Raw genomic sequence first — 14,344 nt, 5'->3', positions numbered from 1 at the left:
CGTGTCATTTCAATACTCTGTCAATTCTGTGTCCTTATGCAAGGTTTATGATATCAGTGATCTTGGTGTTGTTGACAGCGCGTTAAACTTTTCTTCTCACGTTAAGCGTGCTGCTCTGCGGGGCCTTCGTTCTCTCGGATGTATTTGTAGAATATCTCGAGAATTCAGGTCTCCGATGGCCCTACACAAATTGTACACGGCAATATGTCTTCCGCAACTTGAGTATGCGTCCGTGATATGGAATGGCGTTGCTCAATCCAGCGGTAACACCATTGAACGAGTCCAGAAAAAAATTCCTCAGCATCTATAACCATCGCTTTGCTAAAAATGACTCTGGATCTCGTTCAAATACTGCTGAATCATTATCACTGCCATCACTTCACTGCTGACGAAACGTTCTGATCTCTTATTCTTTACAAGCTAGTCCACGGTATCATATCCTGCCCTGTACTTCTCAATTATGTTAATTTTCGAATTCCGCGTAAGTTAACCAGAGAGAACAGACCGTTTCATGTACCCGCCTGCTTTTTCCAACACTCTACCGTTCACAGAATACAAAGTCTTTATAATATTAATTTTCTTGATCTTGACGTTTTTCATAGTCCACAATCATTGTTTTTATCCGAGCTTTGCACTGTTTTGACATAGTATGGCACAACAAAGTCTTCCCTTCTCCGTCTTTCCGCATAGTTGTATATGTGCAATCTCATTTTTTATTCCCCTTCAATATTTCTCATGTCGTCTTATTTTACTCCTCCCCTTTTGTGTTCATTTCTCTATGTCTACGTGTTTTTCGCTTTTTATTTCCGAATACTGTCTGTATTGTATTTATTTTTATTGATATTTTTTTGCGTGCGCCTGCACAAAGACCTCACGGTTGTTCCTGGGCCCGTTAAATAAATGATTGATTGATTGATTGATTATTATTATTATTATTATTATTATTATTATTATTATTATTATTATTATTATTATTATTACTATTATTATTATTATTATTATTATTATTATTATTATTATTATTATTATTATTATTATGAAAGTGGTGAAGTGATCCCCGGTGACCTGATCCTACAATCCCACGAACCGTCGGCGAGAGTTGCCCTCACTTCTAAGGGCAGGGCTTACCTATGCAGTGTGGTGTATGACGCGTAGTATGTGCAAGCTCGGGTTTTTAGTAGTTTGCAGGCGGCGACAGTATCTAGCCGGCGATCCCGTAAGACGGGGAATGTGGTCCTCTGTTTTCTTGTCGCGTGCGGCCTTGGTGCTCCAGAAAATCACTGGGCGCTACTAATCGGGACACTCATCGGGACAGTGCGATGCTTGGTGTGTTATTTTGTGTATAATTACGAACGTTTGGTCACATACCGGGTGTTCAAAGTTAAGCTTTATAGTTTTGTTAAAATGCAGCAGTGGGAAGAACGTGAAAAACACCTTTACAAACACGGTATGTGTCCAGGGGGACACAAAGTTAGACAATAATTATCGCTGTCAGATGCTTAATTAACTAATATTGAATAATGAACTGTTTTAGGGACTGCAGCAAGCGGGAAAGTATGTATTGAAAAGTTTGAGGCAGTCGCGTTTCTACGCAGTTCCACTTGGAACAATTCTTCTAGCATGTCTCAGATATCCCGCTGCAAAGTTTAATAGCGGTTTGTATGATTACGCATGCAAGGCGGAGAGGATCGGCGCAATGTTTCTCCCTGACTCGACGAGCAGTCATTGCTTGCTATCGCCAGCCGGTAGCAAAAGGGTAACCGTTATCATCTTTGCCTAAGCCTTCGACCCAAGGGCGTCCGCAGAAATTTTTCCAGGGGGGTGCTTCCATAGGAGGGGGGGGGGGGTTCACTACCGTGACTTGACTGGCAAGGTTAGTCAATAATATGAAATAACGTGCAAAGTTGGCTGTCATTCCTGAAGGCCGTTTCACACGGATATGCGGACCTTTTGTGTCCTAACCAACGTGTGCAGCTTACTGCTACTACATAGAAAAATATTATCCGAAATTCCAGGGGGGGGGGGGCAGCCGCCCTCCCCCCCTTGCACCCCCCCTCCGGACGCCCATGCTTCGACCCGTTGTCAGATAAAACGCCGCACACAACTGAAGCGGCACATCAGGGAGGAGCTTTGCGCCAGTGCTCGCTGTCTTGCATGCGTAATCATGCAAACCGCAATTAAACTTTGCAGCGGGATATATCGGAGCGCAGACACGCTAGAAGAAATCTTCCAAGTGGAACTGTGTAGAAACGCGACTGCCTCCAACTTTTCAATACAAACATGCCCGCTTGCTACAGTCACAAAACAATTCATTATTCAATCTAGTTAATTGGGCGGCTGAGAGCCATAATTATTGTCTCACTTTGTGTCCCCCTAGGCACATAACTTATCTGCAAAAGTGGTTTTCACGTGCCTCCCAGTGCTGCATTTTAAGAGAACCATAAAGCTTAATTTTGAACACCCTGTATAGCAAGGGTGTCGTTCTGGCAGACTTGAGGCCTTCAGGTAGCATGCGAGGGATTATTGGTCAGCTGTCAGCTCGTAAAAAGATCACAAGCTACGTGACGCCAAAAGGCAGAAAAAGAGTGTTCCGGCTGCGATCGGCGCTGACAAACACTCCTAGCTTTAAATGCACATATATAGTCTATAAAGGGGACGGGGGGATGACCGCCGCCGTAGCACAGTGTTAGAGATATCGGACGCGCTATTCAAAGGTCGCAGGTTCGGTCCCTGCCGGCGGCAAGTTATCTTTTCGTCCACTTTACTTTCTTCACACTTTATGCGAATTACAACGAATAACATCCCCTATACTTTCCTTGGCATTATTGTCAGTTATGATTACAGGGACACTAAAGAGAAACAATGAATCGGTTTAGACCGATAAATTGTGCTCCGAGAAATCTAACGTCGTTAATTTCGCCATCACAGATTCATTAATAGAGGAGAATATAAAGTCCAAAGCTTCATTTTTAAATTTCGCGTAGAAATCTCCCCGCGTGACGTCACGGATTTCAAAGTGTATTTATCATATTTTGGTGGCATTGGTTCTACAAAAATACGCCAAACTTGGTATGTTAAGTCTATGGCCCCCTCAAAGGACAATGTACTTCATTTTTACCGATTAGGAACTACGTTGTCACTAGTAGACGCCGTCAAAACATCTGACGACACGGCGAATGGTGCGGAAACTTCAAGGTGGCGTCGCCACCCACATTTTGTTTTTGCGCGTTTTCTCGCTACTAAGAGCCTTCTCGCAGCAGGCGTAGTGTTTTTGGTATCGTGAAAGAGTACTTTACTAATATGAGAAAAATTGTTTTGCTCTTTAGTGTCCCTTTAATACTGTATGTGATCAGACATCTGTCGGGTCGCGGAACTGAACGGCGATTCGAGGTGGCCGCATGGGTGGGCCGTCCATAGAGCTAGTGAAAACTGAACCTAAGTTTATTAATGAAAGCAACCAAGCCGGTACACCGAGAAAAGAGGTAAAGAGGTTCGCTTTAATAAATGAATTGTGCTTATTACATAAGTTCGTTACGCTGAGAATATTCACGTATGGTCTGTGGTTTAGCTGCTTAGTTTAGCACACACTGAGCAACCTGCACATTTGTGAAGGTATTGGCTTCATTTAAACCGATTCGAGCGTTATATATACGAAGTTAATAGAGGTGAACCGTAAGCCGGCCGAAATTTCAAGAGACTGGACGAGGCATAGCGAGACACACTTGGCGAGATCCCGCGAAGATTTGAGAGATCCTGTGTAAATGTTCCCAATGAATGTATCGCACTACAAATCCTCTGTTTGAAGTTGGCTCAACCCTATGGGGTATATTAGAATGCGCGAGTTAATGAGATGGATGAGGATTTTATTACGTTCGTCTTGCAATGTTTAGACCGCGAAAGTCTTCGTTAATCGCTTTGGTTAAAAAAAAACAATATTTCCCAGATTTTTATTGCCCGTGTTGTAAGAAGCCCGAAATCCTGAACAAGGCCTTTCGTTTCAAGTTTCGTGGTGCATTACGCAAAGAGCGCACGCATCTTTTTTCTTTCTTTTTTTTTTGCAGATGTCGTGTCACCGGTTGTGTTACTCGTCGCATTAGCTGCGACGAAAACCTTAACCGCTCGTGCGGCCATCCAGCGTCACAAGATATCGCCGGCCTCGTTCTCTGATGCTTCATACATGAGAGGAAACGAACAGCTCATCTGACAAAACCAGGCTCATCGTGCTTGGAGGTCGCCCCGCCTCTTTCCACGTGTACGTTGCACGTACACCCGCCGCTATACGCAAAAGCAGGAAGACGTTTTTTGCTTGTTTGCTTGACCAAAAAGGAATCGGTGCCAGCTTCTGACTGTATCAACAGGATATAAAGGGAAGAAGCGTTGCAGAAATTTAGCGACATGATGTCACAGTTATTTAAGTAGAATTCCACAAAGAAATATTGGTGGTGACGGTGGGAGGGAGAGAGGGCTTACCACTTTATCAGTTAAGTGCACAAATGCCATGTCATGGAGTTCTTAAACTATGCGTAATTGAAGGGCTAAATCACACCAAGAGGAGGGCGCCACCCGCATGGGATAGTTTTGCTCGCCGGTAGCTATGTGCCCCTAAATCTAAGCACACAGGCGTTTATTATTATTTTTTAGAGAGCTGCTCATAGGCGCCCGTTCCTGCGTTGAGCGGCGTCGCCGTCGCCGTCGGTGGCGTAACCGATAGACATGGAAAAATAAAATTAGGAAAGAAATATCCTGGATTTAATGGCATTTGAACCCGGGCCCTCCGCGCGGCAGTCGAGTGCTCTACCACAGAGCCACGCAGGTGCTTGAACCTCATTCACATAAAGACCCTATACAGGCGTCATGTCGGGCAAGGAATCGCGTTAACTTGTTTAATATAGCGTGGCAGGAGAGTAACATAACAACCAGTCATCACACAATTCTAACTGCGCAACGAGTGTGTGGTTTAATGCTTTCCCACCCACTGCAAAGTGCTCAGCCATAATTCTTCATCGTCATCAGCCATATGCAGCATCAACAAAGTGCACATAATATTTTACAGACGTGTAGCGGGTACCTCGCTTATCCGCAGAAAGATGAATAATGGCTGTAGTGGGTTGCTGTCCTACTTCACAGAAATTATCATTTATAGCGTAACGATACCTTGCGGAAAGCCAGAACTTCAGACACAGTTGGCCTTGCCCCAACACGAAGCTGCGCCCAGAATTCGCATTAGGCAGTATCTTAACCATCAGGTGAATCTTTTTTTATTATTTGTCTTCAGAGAAATGAGACTGCCCTGGCTGGGAATCTAACCCACGACCACGTGCAGAGCAAGAAGCGTGATACCGGAGAACTTAGACGTGCGCAAGGTCCCCCATTAGGGGGTGGGGGGTGGCGAAGTTTTATCGCAGAGCCTTCTCTTCATCGCAGAACTGCGAGCGCGTACGCACGCACGCACGCACGCACGCACGCGCACGCACGCACACACACACACACACACACACACAAACAAACAAACAAGCAAGCAAACAAACAAACAAACAAACAACCGTTGGCCGCGTCCAAAGAGCAGGATGGTTCCCAGTGGATGACAAACATGAAAATGAAGCGATGACGTGCTTCTTACAATGACCTGCCTTTGGTCCCTGGCTTTCCTGAAGTAAAGATGGGAAATAGACGGTCATTGGAATGCAGCATTAGGGGCCTTCGCCCGCCATTATCGTCAAAAACCTGCGTGGCCATAACCCTGCTTCTCAAACAAGGACGCGACAGGTCCGGCTTAGGGCAGACTTTTCGCCCGTCCCCCTTAGGGCTCAAGCTCAGGCCGACCTCTCTGCCTTCTAATAAATTCTCTCTATCTATCAGCCTCCCCCTTAGGTGATCTGGGGGAGGGGGGCACACTGCCCCCTCGTGCGCACACCCATGCTGCCGACGATGGGCCACCATGGCGTGTTACTTTTGAACGCTGAAGCCTGAGAAAAAAAAAAAAGAAAAAGGCCGCGGCTTGAGCCACACTAACAACGCAAAGATGCGAAACAAGGATTTACACGTGCTTGAAGTTAATGATACCATTTTTGATACTCGCATCATTAGGAAGCAATGATCAGCAAAACACTCAAAAATATTCATGAAGCAAGGAATGCCACCATATAAGCATTCGGCTAGCCCCAAAAGAGCAACCTCAACTTTACAAAACGATGTGCAGAACGCAACAACCAAGTGAAATATAAATGCGAGTTGCTGGCATTGAATCTATACGTTGCATTGCAGGTACACCATACAATGCAGATACGTAAGAATTCCGCAATATTTAGGATTTTAAAAATTGAAACGTTTTACGAATACTACCCCTTAACGACGTTTAGATCAGAAGTCATCCATAATAGCTGTCACAAACGTATAAATTAGCAAACTTAACTCTAGTTTCCTCTGCAAGTTCTGTTCAGTGGCACACTACACAGCCGCGTATAAACTATGGACCACAGCTGCTACACTACTGCGTACAGAATGCACTAAACAAATTCAAACTAACGAATGACAGTTTGACTGTAAGGTCTAAAAACTTAGTTTTAATAATTTAGCTGTCTTTCGTTCTTTTTATGTAAATATGACATTTTGAACGTTTTTATATCATGATTTTTGAAGTGTGATCTAGAACTGTACGTAGGAACTTTAGCTGTTTATGTATCGCTTGTTGCTGCCTCTGTACCAAAATGGTGGCGAGGCAGTCAAGTTAAATGCACGCAGCTTTTTTTGCTACCATTTTCAACATAAATATTACATTCTGTTGTGTGCTAAGGTACTGTTGCGATGAAAATAAACCAAAGCTAAAACGAAATCTCGAACAATTTGCGTGTTTCTGTCCTTTTTGCAGAATAAAGTGTCTCTTGTAGAACAACCTATTGCTACGAACTATGTGAGCTATGCCCCCCCCCCCCCCCCCCCACCTCCCAGCTCCACCCCTTTTTAGTAATGCTGTGCCTCGATGTAGATAAAATGTAAAAAAAAAATAATAAAACGTCTAAAACGATGCTTACAGAGCGCTGAAAATTGAAACTGTGTTCACCGATGTGATTCGACATCTTCTATAGCACATTCTTCATCACTTCTTGCAGACAAACCGGCCTTTCATGCGAGGTGGGATTATATGGACGGCCGAACGGTCGGAACCGGGCCGATTTCACCGCTTGCGTGTTGGCGGTGATCCAAGGGATTCATAGTAAGGAAGGGTATACGTCAAGTGCAGAGCACCGCTTTGGGCGCCTGACCGGAGGATGCGCCTGGAGAACGTGCAGTGCGTGCTACGCTCTGGGCATGAGTGCGCCATCATCGCAGCTGTGTTAACGTGTGTGCAGAATTTCCGCGGTGCTATTAGGTAGAAATACATCCTGCATGATCCGTCTTCGCGCGGTTAGTGCTCAGCGAAAGTAACGTACAATACCACCTCTCTGTATCTACGTCGAGTGGTCGCGGTGAGTTTGTCGCAATTAGTAAAAAGCGTGTTATCTACTCGAACAAAAACACACTCACGTGATTCACACAGACACGAAGGAAATGTCGTGGGCCTAACTGTAGGAAGTACATACGTGAAGTGATTTATCGGATGGCTGATTAGATGACGGACTGATTGATTGAAATAAAGAATGAATGACGGGGTTCATGTCCCAAAGCAGCATTGCAGCTAAGGCGCCACTGTCGGAGGCTGCGGAATAAGTTTGACCGTTTGGGGTCTCCAGAACGTGCACCTAAATTTAGATAGTCGGTTGGTTTGCGTACTTAGTTGCTACTTAAATGTTACAGATCCGGCAGGGCATCGAACCCGCAACTTCGACGTAAGCAGGAAACTCCTTAGTCACTACAGTGAGCCACATCGATTACCTACACATCGGGTAGCAAAACAGACCAAGTCAAATAAACGTCGGTGCCTTCCTTCCTTATAAGATTTATTTGCATACTCCAGTATAGAGCATATGAAAGAAGCAACTAATATCCTGCGAATTCACAATGGAATATAAGTAACCAGTTAGAGCACAAAACAGGCTGAAGGACATATCCACCAGCAAGCTGCTAAAACGACTACAGTTCTGTCAACTTCGGCCAGCAGCCCTATTTAAGGGTATAGTACTGGTCCTGGGAGCAACGAGCGGTGGGCGTTCTCCTTCTATATGAGGCACCGAGTTAAGCAGCAAACATACGAATCGTGCCGCAGAAATAGGCTTTCACTGCTGAAGCTCAATTCTTGAGTGACCTGCCAAAACTGATACTTAATCATTGAAAGTACTGCGCATTCGTGTAACGTCGCCCAGAGTAATACGGCGCGTTAGAGGAGCGCCACTCTAACGTAAATAAAGAATCGCACGCACACACACGCACACACGAACCGCATGTTACGATAAAGCAGAGGCACTCACACAGTAACGGTTACAATGAAGAGGAAACAGTGCCTCAATCGAGACGTCTAGCTTAGATGAAACATTTTTGGAAATAAAACGATATCCCCGCGAAGGGCGCACTGCGCACGCATACTTGTCTCGAACAAAAGTTTCGGCGGCGATTTCGACTTTATGAAGTGCAAATAAAGCACTAAATCTATGCCGCTCGACACCCCCTTCGTTACAAGGAAATACTGCCGCCTTAGCTGCTTTTCCTCGTCTGCTTGAAAGAGCAGAGGAGCACCTGTAAAGCCGGCCAAGAAAAAGCGAAGGCGGCGAGCTAACGCGCATTTTACTTTCCTTGCCTTGTGATGATGTCAAGGAAATTACTGCGCATTAACACGCGGTGGCCTGTCGGCGCCCATCGCACGAGCGGTCGTCATAAATAGCCGGGTAGCAGGGAAAGGCCACAGACTGGTTCGAGCGCGGCGATCTCGCATGCAAGGGCGATTGCAGTTATCGTATTTCCTTGGTTATACCAGAGTCCTTCAATTGTACTTACTAAGCGAGGACAAGTGGTGTTTGAGGGAATGGTGCAGTCGTACGGGAAAGAAAAGAAAAGGCAAGCGGCGACGCCATGAAAGAGAACGTGATGTGGAACGAAGACACGTGACGAAGCAGGGGGAGACGCAGCGCATTGTGCAAGATGATGGCGCGAGAGCACTTGAATTGGCGTGCAGCGTAGCTGGCGTGGCTTTTGAGTCGTAGACATTTACGGATGTTCCTCGCAACGTTCCTCATCTACAGGTCTGGCATTTTTTTTTCCCGCTCATGAAAAGCGAGGCCAGTGAGAAAGGCAGATATATGGGCCTCTTGCAGATTTAAACAGCACGATAGACGAATACATTAGAAAACCTGCAAAAACAGGACCTGTGCTGGTCCTGCGTGTTCGTGTCTTTTTTTTTTTTTCTTGTGTCTTCGTGTGTCGTGCTGTTCAACTTTGCAAGGTGTCGCACCGACTTGCCAGGACCAAAGCACTCCTAAACCAGCTATATGGGATTTGTCAATTTGTTCAAAGGTAGCTTGAAAGTATACCACCGTTGGACACGTGCTCGAATATGGAATATTTAATGTATAGTACGTTAGTGCAATATGGCTTATTCTACACTTGATGTCGCGTGCTTGGAATGTTTATTTGGATATGTTCTTTACTACTTGCGTGAAATAAGGGCAGCTGTGACCAGTGGTAATGCAGGCTAAATCTTCTTAGTTAAAAAATAAGGAAAAAAAAAACAGCGGCCGTACTGTGACACACATCTTGTTTTCGATACTCCTCCTTTGTCCTAGGCTGGCATAACGCGAAACCTTCGTTATCGCCTTTATCAGCCACTGGCAGTGACTGGGTGATCAGATAAGAAAAGAAAGAATGAAGCGGACCCTTGCATAACGCGTACAAAGGCCGGATATTAGAGCCTGATGCGGTGTGCGGCGAGTATTGTTGGCGAATGACATTTAAGTAGACACGTGATTGGAGATGGGGAAAAAATGCAAGTGTGGTCCTTAAAGACTCTCGCAAACTGTGTTGTAAGGAATAACATTGAAGGCTGCGGAATAATCTTCGCCGCCTGTTTTTTTCTTTTTCTTTTTTAAACCTAAACGTTCTTTCCGTAACAATTGCAGTGGATAGGAAAATTACAAAAAAAAAAGTTCTTTTATATTCTCTCGTCATCTGAGTGCTTGCTGAACAGTGGGTGTTGCACAAGTCAACTTTATAATTTATGAACCAGATTATATGCAGTCATCAGGGGTTTTTTTAAATGTGTGTTTGGGTGTTCTCAGTCAACGTTGCCAGTACAGAGCTTCATCTTGCGAAAAAATTCACGGACGATTACGATACTGCCTAATGCGAATTCTGAGTGCAGCTTCGTGCTGGGCCAACGCCAACTGTGTTTGAAGTTTTGGCACTGCGCAGTCGTAGCAATGTAACATTCGTTACATATTGCCACAGAAACTGCCAGCGTTCTAGTGCTACACGTTCACTTTCTTTCGTCCTCGTTCACTCTATCGGTTACGCCTACGCCAACAGCGACACCGCTCAAAGCAGGAACGGGCGCCTAAGAGCTGCGCTGTAAAACGCCAGGCCCGCGCGGAACGCGCAGCACAGTGCCCTCGAAAGCTGGAAGAGCGGCCTTTCTAGAGCCCGTTCTAAACTCTCTTGGGACAACTAATACAAATACACATGCAACGTATCCGCTACGCTATAAATCATAATTTTTGTGAGGCAAGGCAGCACCCACTACGTCATTATTTGCCTTTCTGCGGAAAAGCGAGGTACCCCCTACACATCTGTAAGTCATTATGTGCACTTTGTTGATGCTGCATGGGGCTGATGACAATGAAGAACTGTGGCTGCTCACTTTGCAGTGGGTGGGAAGCATTAAAACACACACTCCTTGCGCAGTTAGCATTCTGCGATGACTGGCTGTTATTTTACTCTTCTGCCACGCTATATTACATAGGTTAACGCGATTCCTTGCCCGACATGACGGCTGTATAGGGTCTTTTTGCAAGTGGGTTTCAGGTACCAGCGTGGCTCTGCGGTAGAATACTCGACTGTCACGCAGAAGGCTAGGGTTCAAATCCCCGTTCAATCCTGGGTATTTTTTTTTCATTTTATTTTTTCATGTCTATCGGTTACGCGACGGCGACGGAGACGCCGCTCAGTGCAGGAACGGGCACCAAAGTTCAGCGCTCTAAAAATATGAAATATAACAGCACCCTCAATAAGCTACTTTAAAACAGTCGCTCATCGATCTAAAGATGGGCTTTCTCTAGCGCAATCAGTTCCTTCAAATCTCAAGAGCTATATGAATTGGTATATGCGCGAATAGGTGACTCAATAAAAAAAGAAGTTAGAGAGTCGTACTAGGTTAAATGGAGTCTGTGCAAGTAAAGTGGTGATGTCAGGAGTCACCGCGACGCCATGTAGGGCGCGAAAGATGGCACACTGAAAACTAAGGCTATTCAAAATGCACGTGCTTCTTTTCTATTGTCGAGCATGCTACAACCATGTATGGTTGTAGCGTGCTTGTAGCGTGGTTGTAGCGTGCCATCTATAAATGGCACGCGGATAACTCGCACTGATTGCGATCACTCTCGTTTTACGGTACTCGATTGTTTATTTTTGTGTTCTTCCAGAAGATGGAGGTTATAAAAAAGTTGAAGCTCGAGGAAGCAAAAGGTTTAACAAACTGTGGGGGCTGGGTATAATCATCAACGAGTGCCCGCCTTTCTCGGTTTACGCTTCTGTATAGTTGATGAAACGAGGGATGGGATAGATCAAGGGCTCGTTTCTTTGTTATACACAACATAAAGCAACAGGCCATGAAGCCAAGGGAGTCACAGGGGGCATTATTTGTACCTAACTGTAGCGTAGTAATTATGACATAAATGGAAAGGAATTCAATTGGATGAAAACAAAAACTTGCCGCCGTTAGGCACCGAATCTACAAACTTCGAGTAACGTGTCCGATGCTCTACCATTTGTATGCATTTATAACCTGCATACATCCACAGTAATCTTTGAATTGCCTTTATACGAAATACCTTTCTAAACCCCTGTGAAACATATATGAATTACAGTGACGAACCAACCTTAGGTTATGTACGTTAGCAGGAAGGGATGCTTTCAGCAGGTTTACTCATTTATTATGTCATCACGTAGCAGGGGTTGCTTTTATGACAAAATTGGTACATTGTCACGTGGTAGTGTGAAGGCAGGCAGACAGCCGATCTAGACAGTGTGAAAATTTGAATAAATTGTGCAATTGGCGATAATGAAGGAATTTCGGGTTGTTTTGTGACGGTAGAGGGCAAAGCTATACGACTTTATATACGTCGTTCGCATGTGTACATGTCCTCGCGGGAAACCAAAGTATGAGGGTCAAGGTTTTTGCGGGAATATTTACCTTTCTGTAATGATGTGTGTTCAAGAAACTTTTGGGACCGAGTGCTAATGCTCGTGCAGCTGCTGCGTAGGGACTCTCTCTCTATATATATACATATACATATATGCATAACTAAGAGATGGAGATACATTAATTATAAGAGAAATTTAAATGGTTATAGCGATGTGTGCGGCAGAACGCTGCAAAAGTCAAACTTCTGGGGAGGGAGGTGTCCAGATATTGTTTGCTGTGTGAATATTATGATAAAAACTTGGAATACAGGAGTAATAATTTAATATACGTATAGTGATTGTATGAGCAACACAGCTTCGTGCGATAGCTGAAAAGTTATTTCCAAAAATTTTCGCTTAGAAAGGGAACCTGAACGAAATGAAATTAATGGTACATTGCTGCATCCTTAATTGGGGTCAGATTACGAATTGAGTTACGTTCTTGCTACGCAGCTCGCAGGGGACGAGAATCAATCGGGCCAGTTTTCCTGAACATGCCGGTCCCGAGGCATAGCCGCCGTTACGATGCGGTAGCAGTCGCACCGCATCACAGGCCACGAAAGAAAAAGGAAAGAAGGAAAATAAGAGTAAGAAGCCACCTGGATGTGAGCCAAGTCGGATATTGCTCAAGTCGCGGCCGGTTCAACAGCCTCACAGATAATGTCCATGTTTGTCTTGTACAGCGTGAAAAGAAATACGGGAGGCAAGTTAAGAAGAGATGTTGAAATCTGACGCTGTAGCGGTTACTCTTCGGACATCAAAAATGACAAAGAGTTATTGAACTAAACGACGTAATATACAGGCAACGCAAGCAGCCTTCGCTGCCAGTGAAAGTGATGGAAAAGATGCGAAAGCCTCTAATGCCTGCAAGAATATACACGGCCCCTAGAGAAACAAGCGATGCTTTTGAACACACCGATTTTTGTACACAGGGAACATAGAAGCGGGAAAAATAACCAGTGTGCGAGCGAGAACGAGCACGCGCTCACTGTTGGTAAACGCGCGCCTACACATCGCAGCTGGAGCATTGACCGGAAAGCCCGCGGTCGCTCATTCTTTTCGTCACCAGTATAATCAAACTTCCACGTGCGATATTTAAAATTCACGTTTCTTCTAGACATAGAGATGTTTAAGACAAAATGGAGGCGGTCAGCTTAACTGAAGCCTCCGCCCAGTCTAGCAGCGATCGCGTTCCGGCTTCTCTTACCTTTGATTCGACGTCGTCGCTGCGAAGCGCCCAGCGGCGGCATGGAAGAGTTCGGCGTCACCACGACGGGCTCCGGCGATGCCCTGCCGCCGATCGGAAGAGGACGCCACCGCCGCCGAAAATCCGGGCTGGTCGATCCGCTGCTCCCGACGCATCAGCTACCCGGAGAGAGCAAAACCATCACTGGCACCACGGACGCTTCGTGCAGTAGCACCGTTGCACGCGCGCATCCAGCTGCGTGCGAGGAACCCCTTTGACACCACCGGTTTCACTTCTCAGACGTCCCAAGCCGGCGATGCATATCTCTGACAGCTGTTCGCTATCGCATGCACGACACAGCCGCCTCATCCGCGCAGCAATGTTTAACCACGTCGCGCTCTACTGCATAGCAAAGCTTGACAGATGGAGTGACTGTGTGGCTTGTTTCGTATGTATGCTTCGGCTTAACTGAGTGGAGCTACCCGCTTGGAGGCAGCGCGAGGGCGCCTGCCGGGGCGGAAAAGAAACGCACTAGCCTTGGCTTCGCACGCGCGATGTGGCCTACGCAGCCGGCGCCGCAGATACACTGCGCTGCCTCTACGGAGTTCGCGAGCGAACTGAGAGCGCTGAGAGCAGCGCCAGTAGTTCTGGCGCTCGCCGCTCTCTCTATCTCGGGCGCTCTTCCCACTCTTTCTTCTTGGCAGCCTGCGGGAGCGGGAAACTCCCGCCTTTTGCGCCCACTGAGAGCCTTAGAAGCACGGGAGGTTGGGCGAGTTTGTAAGACATTATGTAACAACTTCAAAGCGCCAAAAAACAAGGACAGACGAAAAAGAA

General features: G+C 45.8%; 1 pseudogene; it reads right to left on the bottom strand.

The window, feature by feature from the left end:
• The window catches only part of LOC119393614 (beta-1,3-galactosyltransferase 1-like), a 36,431-nt pseudogene extending 22,337 nt beyond the window's left edge, over window positions 1-14,094 (bottom strand).
• Between the last annotated feature and the right edge of the window lie 250 nt (window positions 14,095-14,344).

This window comes from Rhipicephalus sanguineus, chromosome 5, assembly GCF_013339695.2.
Source record: "Rhipicephalus sanguineus isolate Rsan-2018 chromosome 5, BIME_Rsan_1.4, whole genome shotgun sequence".
Taxonomy (NCBI): domain Eukaryota; kingdom Metazoa; phylum Arthropoda; class Arachnida; order Ixodida; family Ixodidae; genus Rhipicephalus; species Rhipicephalus sanguineus.
Note: the sequence above shows the minus strand (reverse complement) of the source record. Positions and strands in the feature narration are given on the sequence as shown.